The 13,738-nt window shown below is 33.7% G+C and overlaps 1 pseudogene; it reads right to left on the bottom strand.

The window, feature by feature from the left end:
• LOC108524515 (zinc finger protein 85-like) overlaps positions 1–13,738 on the bottom strand; it is a 52,022-nt pseudogene that overhangs the window by 21,234 nt on the left and 17,050 nt on the right.

The following is a 13,738-nucleotide window of genomic DNA, read 5'->3' on the forward strand; positions in this document are numbered from 1 at the left end:
ATGAGTGTGTTTTTTAATCCTGCAATTCTAATTTAGGAACTTATCATAATAATGATGGATACACACAAAGGCTTTACTATGTATAATAATAAAAACAAAATAATACAAAAGGCCAACATTAGGTAAGTGGTTACATAATTTATGGTTTCTCTGTATTATGCAATATATGCACCATATATATGTGTATACGTATATATATATGCATATATATATATATACACACACATTTATTCAGGACTCAAAAATATATGGATTTATACAGGTATATATTTTTTATTAGTACCACAAAAATAGGCCTGTAATCAATAACAATTTAATTGTTATTTTAAAATAACTAAAAGTGTAGAACTGGATTGTTTGTAATACAAAAGATAAATGCTACAGGTGACAGATACCTTATTTACCCGGATGTGAGTATGCTATATTGTATTCTTGTATCAAAATATACCATATATGCTTGGGCGCAGTGACTCACACCTGTAATCCCAGCACTTTGGGGGGCCGAGGCAAGTGGATCACCTGAGGTCGCGAGTTCGAGACCAGCCTAACCAACATGGGGAAACACCGTCTCTACTAAAAATGCAAAATTAGCCAGGCATGGTGGTACATGCCTGTAATCCCAGCTACTCAGGAGGCTGAGGCAGGAGAATTGCTTGAACCTGGGAGATGGAGGTTGTGGTGAGCCGAGATCATACCATTGCACTCTTGTTGTCTGGGCAACAAGAGCAAAACTCTGTCTCAAAAAAAAAATTTATGTACCAAAATAATTAAGAAAAATAAAGATAAATAATATAAAAAATAATAAAGATTTAACCTATAGAAACAATATTTTAAAATTTATTTGCAGTTTAAAGCCACTGTCAAAATAGATTACTAGAGATATTATTCCATTATATTACCAAATACAATATTTTTACCAACTTTTACCTATACTGTTGAATAAGGTGGACTAGATTTAAGTTAGTGATGTAACACTTCATTGAATGCACAATAGTATTTAACATGTTAAAAATATTGAATTGAAGTATTAACTTCATACATAATCTAACATTATTATATGTACTGTATTTTATTATACAGAAGTATAGTTAGTAAAATACACTATCCATTTATTTAATTTTAAAGAAAATTAAAAACATTTTCTTCTAATGATAATGCAGAATACTACCCAGAACACTTACCTCAACAAAATAAAGAAAAAATAAAAAGAAACAGAACACCTACCTCATGCATCACTCAATATTATAAGTCAACCACAAAGAGCCTCTCCACTTAGATTTTCATCATGCATCTTACATTTCAATGTCCTTACTCTTTCATGAAAAAGGTCATAAACAATGCCCACCTAGTAAATAAGACTCTCTCATATCTTTGATGCAGCAACAGTTGATCACAGCCTTTTACATGTGAATCCAACAGCAATGAAGAAACAGCAGAAAATAATTTGAGAGTTGTATTATGGAATTAATCACTTCTCAGAAAATATAATTTTTTCAAGGAATGAAGTATACTTTGAATGTAATTTTAACTCTGCAAAACCTCTCCTTTTAAAGTTATATAAAATTTTTTCCACTAACTTTAGTTTTATTTTCTGTACTTAACATTTTGATTTAGTGTAATATCTGAAATGCCAGTGACATATGTTTCTATAGTGAATTCTCTAATATTTACAAAGACATAATTTTGGATTAAGTATGTTTTAACTTTTACTGGATCTGCAAAACTATATATTAGCATAACTCTCTGGTGTTTTCTAAGCTGTAGATTTTTAAAGTCTTTTTTCAAAGTTATTACATTTGCAAGGTTTTTTTCCCAATATAAATTCCCTGATGTTGAATGAAGTTTGAACAACTGCTTCAGAGGTTTCCTCTAGTACAAAATGTATACAGTAAGATCTGTGATACAAGTAAAGGTACTACAACCCTCTTTACATTTGTAATGTTCATCTTCACAATAAATATTATTCTTCATTGTACAGGCTTATATTTTTTGAAAGATCCTTTGACATTAATAAATACAATGCTTTTATTAAGTACGAACTCTCTGATGTTGAGTAATACGTGAGCAGATATTAGTGGCTTTCAGAGTCTTCATATTTGTACAGTTTTCTCAGGTATAAATGTTTTCCTATGCAATATAAGGTGTTAGTGTTGGTTAAAAGTTCTTCCACATTGTTCACAAATGTCGTTTTCTCCAGTATAAATTACCTACCATCCTGTCACACTTACCTACAATCAAGTGCGACAATTATTTAGAGGTTTATCACATTCTTCACATTTCTAGGATTTCTCACCACCATGATTTCTTTTATGTTTAGAAAATTTTGAGGTTTTCTCAGAAGTATGGTCAAATATTTCTGGTTTGTAGAGTTTATCCACAGTATGAATTATCTTAGGTTTGTTAAAATGGAGGACTGGTTAAAGGCTTTGCCATATTTTCACATTCATAGGGTTTTCTCCAGTATGAATTTTCTTATGCTTAGTAAGAGTTAAGGACTGGTTAAAGGCTTTTCCACAGTCTGCACATTTATATGGTTTCTCTCCAGTATGAATTTCTTTGCTTAGAAAATTTGAGGTGTTGTCAAAAGCACTGTCACCTTTTCTGTTTTGTAGACTTTCAATCCAGTATGAATTATTTTATGTCTGTGAAGAATTGAGGACTTGTTAAAAGACTTTCCCACATTCTTCACATTTGTAGGGTTTCTCTCCAGTATAGATTTTCTTATGTTTAGTAAGGTTTGATGATCAGTTAAAGGCTTTGCCACATTCTTCATATTTGTAGGGTTTCTCTCCAGCATGAATTATCTTATTTGTAGTAAGGATTGAGGATCAGCTAAAAGCATTGCCACATTTTCACATTTGTAGTGTTTCTCTCCAATATGAATTACCTTATGTGTAGGAAGTTGTGAGGACTGGCTAAAGGCTTTGCCACATTCTTCACATTTGAAGGGTTTCTCTTTAGTATGAATTAACTTATTCATAGTAAGATTTGAGGATTCATTAAATGCTTTGCCACATTTGTAGGGTTTCTCTCTGGTATGAATTCTCCGAGGTTTGTAAGAGTTGAGGACCAGTTAAAGCCTTTGCCACATTCTTCACATTTGTAGGGCTTCTCTCCAGTATGAATTCTCCTGTGTGTAGTAAGGGTTAAGGAACAGTCAAAAGCTTTGCCACATTCTTTACATATGGGTTTCTCTCCAGCATGATTTTATGTGTAGTAAGGGTTGAAGATTGGTTAAAAGCTTTGCCACATTCTTCATATTTGAAGGGTTTCTCTTTAGCATGAGTTATGTTTAGTAAGAGTTGAGGACTTATTAAAAGCTCTGCCACATTCTTCACATTTGAAAGGTTTCTCTCCAGTATGAATTCTCTCTTATGTTTAGTAAGAGTTGAGGGCAGGTTAAAGCTTTTGCCACATTCTTCACATTTGTAGGGTTTCTCTTTAGTATGAATTATCTTACGTTTAGAAAGGGTTGAAGAACAGTTAAAGCCTTTGCCACATTCTTCACATTTGTAGGTTTTCTTCCCAGTGTGAATTATCTTATGTTTAGTGAGAGTTGAGAACCACTTAAAGCCTTTGCCACATTCTTCACATTTGTAGGGTTTCTCTCCAGCATGAATGAACTTACGTGTAGTAAGGGTTGAGGACTGCTTGAAAGCTCTGCCACATTCTTCACATTTGAAGGGTTTCTCTCCAGTATGAATTCCCCTGTGTCTAGTAAGGGGTGAGAACCAGTTAAAGACTTTGCCACATTCTTCACATTGGTAGGAATTCTCTCTACTAGAAAAATCTTCTATGTTGAGTTAGGTGTAAAAGCATACAAAATGATTTGTCACATTTTTTACATTTGAAAGGTTTCTTTCCAGTATGTCTTATTTCCATATGAGTTTGAAAATTTATGAATGACTTTCACATATTTAGGACATTGAAATATGTTGCTCTTGGTAGTTGTCAAACACTGGTTTAGTCCATCACAACCTTCTTTGTGCACATTACACTCATCTATGCTCTTATGGCTTTTTGTTAATTGTAAATTCTCATGTCCACATTTTCCATATCTTCTCAGTACCACTTTTTGGAAAGAATTTTTTATGTCTTGCTCTGGCCTAAGGTCTTGGGCAAAATGAGAACATATAACTGAAAGAAATAAAAACAGATTACTTCACTTACTAGACTCAGATGAATATAGTTTACAAATGTCACCTATAAAATTATACAAACTACAAACAAGATGGCAAAGCAAAATACCAAAAGCCCTAATTTCTTTATAGACATACAAATGTAACAAAAACACTAACCAAAATACGTCTGAGGAAATTTTATAAATAAGTTAAGNGGTACTACAACCCTCTTTACATTTGTAATGTTCATCTTCACAATAAATATTATTCTTCATTGTACAGGCTTATATTTTTTGAAAGATCCTTTGACATTAATAAATACAATGCTTTTATTAAGTACGAACTCTCTGATGTTGAGTAATACGTGAGCAGATATTAGTGGCTTTCAGAGTCTTCATATTTGTACAGTTTTTCTCAGGTATAAATGTTTTCCTATGCAATATAAGGTGTTAGTGTTGGTTAAAAGTTCTTCCACATTGTTCACAAATGTCGTTTTCTCCAGTATAAATTACCTACCATCCTGTCACACTTACCTACAATCAAGTGCGACAATTATTTAGAGGTTTATCACATTCTTCACATTTCTAGGATTTCTCACCACCATGATTTCTTTTATGTTTAGAAAATTTTGAGGTTTTTCTCAGAAGTATGGTCAAATATTTCTGGTTTGTAGAGTTTATCCACAGTATGAATTATCTTAGGTTTGTTAAAAATGGAGGACTGGTTAAAGGCTTTGCCATATTTTTCACATTCATAGGGTTTTTCTCCAGTATGAATTTTCTTATGCTTAGTAAGAGTTAAGGACTGGTTAAAGGCTTTTCCACAGTCTGCACATTTATATGGTTTCTCTCCAGTATGAATTTCTTTGCTTAGAAAAATTTGAGGTGTTGTCAAAAGCACTGTCACCTTTTTCTGTTTTGTAGACTTTCAATCCAGTATGAATTATTTTATGTCTGTGAAGAATTGAGGACTTGTTAAAAGACTTTCCCACATTCTTCACATTTGTAGGGTTTCTCTCCAGTATAGATTTTCTTATGTTTAGTAAGGTTTGATGATCAGTTAAAGGCTTTGCCACATTCTTCATATTTGTAGGGTTTCTCTCCAGCATGAATTATCTTATTTGTAGTAAGGATTGAGGATCAGCTAAAAGCATTGCCACATTTTTCACATTTGTAGTGTTTCTCTCCAATATGAATTACCTTATGTGTAGGAAGTTGTGAGGACTGGCTAAAGGCTTTGCCACATTCTTCACATTTGAAGGGTTTCTCTTTAGTATGAATTAACTTATTCATAGTAAGATTTGAGGATTCATTAAATGCTTTGCCACATTTGTAGGGTTTCTCTCTGGTATGAATTCTCCGAGGTTTGTAAGAGTTGAGGACCAGTTAAAGCCTTTGCCACATTCTTCACATTTGTAGGGCTTCTCTCCAGTATGAATTCTCCTGTGTGTAGTAAGGGTTAAGGAACAGTCAAAAGCTTTGCCACATTCTTTACATATGGGTTTCTCTCCAGCATGATTTTATGTGTAGTAAGGGTTGAAGATTGGTTAAAAGCTTTGCCACATTCTTCATATTTGAAGGGTTTCTCTTTAGCATGAGTTATGTTTAGTAAGAGTTGAGGACTTATTAAAAGCTCTGCCACATTCTTCACATTTGAAAGGTTTCTCTCCAGTATGAATTCTCTCTTATGTTTAGTAAGAGTTGAGGGCAGGTTAAAGCTTTTGCCACATTCTTCACATTTGTAGGGTTTCTCTTTAGTATGAATTATCTTACGTTTAGAAAGGGTTGAAGAACAGTTAAAGCCTTTGCCACATTCTTCACATTTGTAGGTTTTCTTCCCAGTGTGAATTATCTTATGTTTAGTGAGAGTTGAGAACCACTTAAAGCCTTTGCCACATTCTTCACATTTGTAGGGTTTCTCTCCAGCATGAATGAACTTACGTGTAGTAAGGGTTGAGGACTGCTTGAAAGCTCTGCCACATTCTTCACATTTGAAGGGTTTCTCTCCAGTATGAATTCCCCTGTGTCTAGTAAGGGGTGAGAACCAGTTAAAGACTTTGCCACATTCTTCACATTGGTAGGAATTCTCTCTACTAGAAAATCTTCTATGTTGAGTTAGGTATAAAAGCATACAAAATGATTTGTCACATTTTTTACATTTGAAAGGTTTCTTTCCAGTATGTCTTATTTCTATTTGAATTTGAAAATTTATGAATGACTTTCACATATTTAGGACATTGAAATATGTTGCTCTTGGTAGTTGTCAAACACTGGTTTAGTCCATCACAACCTTCTTTGTGCACATTACACTCATCTATGCTCTTATGGCTTTTGTTAATTGTAAATTCTCATGTCCACATTTTCCATATCTTCTCAGTACCACTTTTGGAAAGAATTTTTTATGTCTTGCTCTGGCCTAAGGTCTTGGGCAAAATGAGAACATATAACTGAAAGAAATAAAACAGATTACTTCACTTACTAGACTCAGATGAATATAGTTTACAAATGTCACCTATAAAATTATACAAACTACAAACAAGATGGCAAAGCAAAATACCAAAAGCCCTAATTTCTTTATAGACATACAAATGTAACAAAAACACTAACCAAAATACGTCTGAGGAAATTTTATAAATAAGTTAAGTTTGTGAAGTGACCCAGGTGAGTACAATGCAAAGAGTGACATAGAAGTTTGCCTAACACAGCTCTTTCTGGTCCCCAATATAACATATGGCCTTTAGAAGAAAATTGCCAACTTTTGGTTTTTTTTATAAAAGGAAAATACTGATTCATGCATCTTCATTACTTGCTTCTAGAAACCTTTTCAGACACTGGTTTCTGCCTATTATAATACATAGTGCTGAAAGAAATGGTGGCATACTTTGGAATGACGATTTAAGTCTGCTGGAACTACAGTTAAATTTTAAAGCATCAGAGAGACTGCAGTACCACAGACAGAAAGCAATTGTAGCAAGTGATTACTATTAAGAAGAAACATGAATAAATGCCTTTAACTAAAAAATAAACACAAAATTACTGACAGGACACATTCTAAGGACATGTTTGAGAGACTCCCAGAATCTCTAACCAAGACAATGGTTTCCAGACTATGCCAGGACAAAGCTATCTTATAAAGATTATGACAAGTAACATTTTTTAATGTCCAAATTTCAATCAAAGACTACAATGTATAAAAATTAGGGCAATATAGTGCCACCAAAAATATTACAACATTTTCAGAAACACATCATAAAAGAGATGTATACATTTATTTTAGAAAAGAAAAAGAAATTGAATAATGCTCAGTGGGTGAAATAGAAACACAGAGAACCATAGAAAACCAAAAAATGGGAACAAGAAAAAAATATTTAAAAATATCAAAAAAACAGAAACTGGATGCAAAAATACAACAAAGAATAACTGAAAACTCTTGAAAGAGAAGTTGACATAGAAATGAAGAAGCTCAGGCCGGGTGCAGTGGCTCACGTCTGTAATCCCAGCACTTTGGGAGGCCGAGGCGGGCGAATCACGAGGTCAGGAGTTTGAGACCATCCTAGCTAACATGGTGAAACCCTGTCTCTACTAAAAATACAAAAAAATTAGCCGGGTGTGGCGGCGTGCACCTGTAATCCCAGCTACTTGGGAGGCTGAGGCAGGAGAATGGCGGGAACCCAGGAGGCTGAGCTTGCAGTGAGCCGAGATTGTGCCACTGCACTCCAGCCTGGGAGACAGACCAAGACTCCGTCTCAAAGAAAAAAGAAAAAGAAAAGAAAAGAAATGAAGAAGCTCAACAAAAAAACTAAGATACAAAGATATATTTATAACAAACATATATAAAAGCACCATTTCAAAGTCACAGATGAGAAGAGAATCTTGGAAACTGCAAGATGAAAATGATGTGTCATTTGCAAGCATAGTCTTATGAGATGGCCAGTAAATTGTCAACAAAACTTTTGCATGCCAGAAGGGAACTGTGTAATATAGTCAAAGTCCTGAAAAAAACAGCAATCCAGTAAGTATAATACCATCACCACGTCTGTCCTGCCAAATAGATAAAAACCTTCAAAAATAACCAAATTCTGACAAAGTATATTGGCATTCCATACGCCCTACATATGCTGAAAGCAGCTGCTTCTACTGAAAATAACACGATTCAACAAAACAACAAATAATCATATTAAATACATTATTTTCTGGGAAAGATATGCACATATGCAAAAATTGAATTTCGTAGTATTATAATGTACAAAAAACATTTCTAATTATTCTCTAAAATTTGAAAGAGAAAATCACAGAAGTCATTATATATACCTATTAATAAATATACCACATAAAAAGATACAATTAGCATTATCAATCAGGCCGGGTGCGGTGGCTCATGCCTGTAATCCCAGCACTTTGGGAGGCTGAGATGGGTGGATCACGAGGTCAGAAGAATGAGACCATCCTGGCTAACACGATGAAACCCTGTCTCTACTAAAAATACAAAAAATCAGCCCGGTGAGGTGGTGATGGGTGCTTGTAGTCCCAGCTCCTCAGGAGGCTGAGGCAGGAGAATGGTGTGAACCCGGGAGGCAGAGCTTGCAGTGAGCTGTGATCGTACCACTGCACTCCAGCCTGGGTGGGTGACAGAATGGGATTCAATCTCAAAAAAAAAAAAAAAAAAAAAAAAAAAAAAAAAAAAAAAAGCAATATCAATCACAAATTTAAGGGCAGATGTAATGAGAAATTTTTTTTTTGCATGCATGCATGCAACTCAAGTTCCGTTTTTAACAGATTTATATATATTATTGTATCTTTTAGAGGTTTTATGTAATTCCTAAGGTACCACAAAGAACATATCAGTGTAGATACACAAAGCAAAATAAGAGGAACTAAAAGCATATCAATATAAAAATAAACAAGATGACCAGGTGCAGTGGCTCATGCCTGCAATCCCAGCATTTTGGGAGACTGAGGCAGACAGATCACCTGAGGTCAGGAGTTCGAGACCAGCGTGACTAACATGCGGAAACCCCATCTTCACTAAAAATACAAAAATTAGCTGGGCGTGCTGTTGGGTGCCTGTAATCCCAGCTACTTGGGATGCTGAAGCAGGAGAATCACTTGCACCTGGGAGGCAGAGTTTGCAGTGAACCAAGATCATGCCATTGCACTCCAGCCTGGGTGACAAGAGTAAGACTCCATCTCAAAAAAAAATTAAAATTAAAAGACATAAAAAATAGAAAAGAGAAAATAAGGGACAAAGATAAAATAATGAAATAAAACAATATAGTAACATCAGCATGTCTTTCTGCTTTAAAAATTATATAGAATTTTCTAATAAAGAGACTTTCAATAAAGGGATTGATTTAAAAAATTTAAAAAGTGATATCCAACTTACCTTTATACAAGGGTAATCTGAGATCTAGTGATTAAAAAAAGACTAAAACTGACAAGATGGATGTAGAAATTGCATGCAAGTATTAATTGAATGAGAGCAAAAGAGGTCCAAGTGTATTACACAAGCTACATCTTAAATAAAAACTGGTCATATTTTATAAAATGTACTCTAAGTTAAAACTGCAAGAAGACAAAGAAGGACATTAATCAATAATATATTTATTTACTGGGAACCTATGACAAATTTATGTGTGTGTGTGTGTGTATCTCACACGAAGTTTCCAAATATATAAAGCAAATATTTGACAGAATGGAAGAAACACCTAGATACCAGTAAAAGTACAGTAGGACATTTTGATGTTCCACTTTCTGTATAAAAATAAAACAAAACAGCATATTAGTAAGTGAAGAGAAGACTTGAAAGCAGTGTAAAACCATTATTTCTAAGAGAGGTATAGGGAAGACTCCTCAACAATATCAGGATACACAACCTTCTCAATAGCTCATACAACATTCTCCTTGATAGACCACCTGTTAGGCCAAAAAAGTTTACAAATTTGTTAAAACTGAAATTTTATGGATTCTATTGCCAAAATAAAATGAGTATAGAGAAAAATTAAAATTTTACATATATGGAAATTAAGCAACACACACCAGTATGCTCCTGTTCAAAAGTTGAAATGATTAATATTTTGAGGATATCCATACTGCTTAATGTAGTCTACAGATTTAATGTTATATTTTTTCTAATTTTTATTGCATTTTTGAAGAAATAGGAAACCAGCAGCCCCAAAAGTATATAAATTCAGAGAACAATAAGTTCAAACAATATTCAAAAAAAAAAAAAATACAATGTGGAAAGATTACAGTTCCTGATGTCAACAACACATTATAAAGCTAAAGAATTAAAACATATTTGGCATGAGAATAATGGCTAAAAGTGGACTAATAAAATGGAATGTTGCATATATATAAACTTTCACATATATAGTCACATAAAGAGTTATTTGTATACCATTACTATTGCAGCATTGTTACTGAAAGCCGGTAGGCAGAGCAATGAAAATTTCTGTCACCAAATCATTCAGTAGATATAATTTGAAATAGAAAAATACTGAAATATAAGCCAGGATTTTAAAGAGAGGAAATATTCTAACAACTATAAATATAAAGCTTGATGATATTATGCAAAATGAAATGAGCCAGCCACAAAAAGACAGAGGTTGTATGAGATATATGAATCAGTTATACTATTTTTTTTTTTCTTTATTATACTTTAAGTTCTAGGGTACATGTGCACAACATGCAGGTTTGTTACATATGTATACATGTGCCATCTTGGTGTGCTGCACCCCAGTTATACTCTTAAAAATAAAACAAACAGTGGTGTTTGCAAAGTGCCAGGAAATCAGAAAAATTGGTAGTTGTTTAATTTATATTGAGATTTAGCTTTGCAAAACAAAAACATTCTAGGGATATGTTGCATAACATTGTCAATATAATTAATATGTCTAAACAAAATATTTTAAAATATTTGAAATTTTGTTATGTGTTTTTTTGACAAGTAAAAATAAACAATAATACCTTAAAAGATGCAGATAGTTTTAGTATTATTTTCAAATCCAAAAGCATCTCTTCCACACAAAAGTAATATAGATTCACAATAGATATTGAAATTATGAGAATTTTTATGATTGCTCACCTAGACAAGATTGAACAACCATTCACAACAAACCTACGTAACAAATATACAAATCATAAAAAATACAGAAATAATATTTATACAGGCAGACAAGCATAGAGGTAATTATATTGGCAGAAGACATTTGGCTGATTCACATTTGATTTTGCTTGACACTATCTTAAATTTTACAGAGTCAAACATTGTCATATACAATCATAATATCAACTAAAACATCAAAACACAAGTAACTGGTGTGAAGGGACATGCTCTAAAATACATAACATACAAAAAAATTGCAAAACAAAATTAAAATATGGATTACAAAACTTATCAGATACCATCAAGTAGACTGATATATTCATGAAAGGCATCTTAGATGACCAATATAGGGAAAAAAGTAATACAAAGGTTACTTGAAGCCAAAAAAGGCTGACGACTTCCCCAATGTTTATGTAATAAAAAAATTCTAACCAATAATACTTAATTCAAAATTATTTTACGTCAAAAACAAGATAAAATAAAGACTTTCCAAAATAAAATTCAAGGTCTTCATTAAAACTAGCACAGTCCTAAGAAAAATTGTTACATGGTGGCCAGGCACAGTGACTCACGCCTGTAATTCTACAGCTTTAGGAAGTCAAGACAATCAGATCACTTGAGACCAGTAGTTAAAGATCTCCCTGAGAAACATAGTGAGACTCTGCATATAAACAGACAGAAATGCTAAAATGAGTCCATTATGTTGAAAAACAAAATGATGCTTAATGGCATCATGAAGCCACATATAAATATAAAGCTCTCTATGAAATGTAAATATACAGACACATATAGAAATTTTTCCTATCATAACGATGCTACAAAAAAATCCTTAAAATTCTTCTAGATATAAAAAACAAGATATAAATCTCCACAAATCGGTTAATAGACACACAATGTAAGATATTATGAACTGTAATATCAACAAACTGGAAAATAGAGCAGTATAGGTTTTGTATTTAACCGAAGGTGTATAAGATTAAAATATATTGTTTTAACTTTAAGATACTTACTGTAATCTCCATTTTTCAACATGGTTACATTAGATGTCAAGATGATCACATTATATATGTGGATAGTACGCAAAACAAAATGAAAAAATAATTGAAGCATGTCACAACAAAATTAAACAAAAATTAAGGCAGTGAAACAGGAAATGAGAAACAAACACATAAAACAGTAACAATGAGGTAGTTTCTGCAGACTTAGTCTTTCCCCAAGCCGGCTCTGAGGAATCTAGGCACTTTAGATGGGTGGAATTCTTCCCAGTGAAGCACATTCTTTCCACCAAGGGGCGCCAGAGTGCTTTGTTAAGTGGTTCCCTGATCTCATGCATCCTGAGAGGTGGAGACCTCCCAAGAGACATCATCAGACAACATATACAGGAGTGTTCCCACTGTCATCAGGCCGGTGCTTTTCTGCAACAAAGATTCCAGAGGAAAAAGCAGATGACTAGTCATCTCTGCTGTTCTGCAGCCTCCACTGGTGACATCGCCAGGTGTGGGATGGACCCAGGCTAATACTGTCTGGAGCAAACCCCAGGCAAATTGCAGAAGTCCTACAGAAGAGGGCCCTGACTATTAAAAGAAAAACAAACAAACAGAAAGCAATAACAACAACAGCATCAACAAAAAGGTTCCCAAAAAAACCTTATTCAAATTTTGACATTCTCAAAGACTAGGTATACTCACGAAGGTGAGAAAGAATCCACAAAAGAATGCTGAAGACTTAAAAAGGCAGAATGCCTCTTCTCCAAATGATTGCAACACCTCTCCAGCAATGAAACAGAACTGGGCAGAAGCTGAGATAGATGAATTAACAGAAGTAGGCTTTAGAAGGTGGGTAACAATGAACTTTGCTGAGCTAAGATAGCATGTCCTAATCCAATGAAAAGATGCTAAGAACCATGAAAAACATTACAGGAGCTGTTAACCTGATTTACCAGTTTAGAGGGAACATAAATGAACTGAACTGTGTTTTTTGGTTCCTCAATAATTGAGTAGACCAAGCAGAGGAAAGAATTTCAGAGCTTGAAGACCACCTTGCTGAAATGAGACATGCAGACAAGATTTAAGTAAAAAGAATAAAAGAAATGAAAAAATCTCTGAGAACTATGTGATTATGTAAAAAGACAACCTACATCTGACTGGGATACCTTAAAGAGATGGGAAGAATGGAACCAAGTTGAAAAATATACTTCAGGATATCATCCAGAAGAACTTTTCTAACCTAACAAGAGAGTCCAACATTTAAATTCAGAAAGTCCAGAGAACCCAGTAAGATAGTCCATGAGAAAACCAATCCCAAGACATGGAATCATCAGATTCTTCAAGGTTGAAATTCAGGATGATAGGAAGAATCAATATTGTGAAAATGGCCATACTGCCCAAGGTAATTTATAGATTCAATGCCATCCCCATTAAGCTACCAATGGCTTTCTTCACAGAATTGGAAAAAACTGCTTTAAAGTTCATGTGGAACCAAAAAAGACCCTGCATTCCCAAGACAATCCTAAG

This window comes from Rhinopithecus bieti, unplaced genomic scaffold, assembly GCF_001698545.2.
Source record: "Rhinopithecus bieti isolate Rb0 unplaced genomic scaffold, ASM169854v2 scaffold_83718, whole genome shotgun sequence".
NCBI classification, from domain to species: Eukaryota; Metazoa; Chordata; class Mammalia; order Primates; family Cercopithecidae; genus Rhinopithecus; species Rhinopithecus bieti.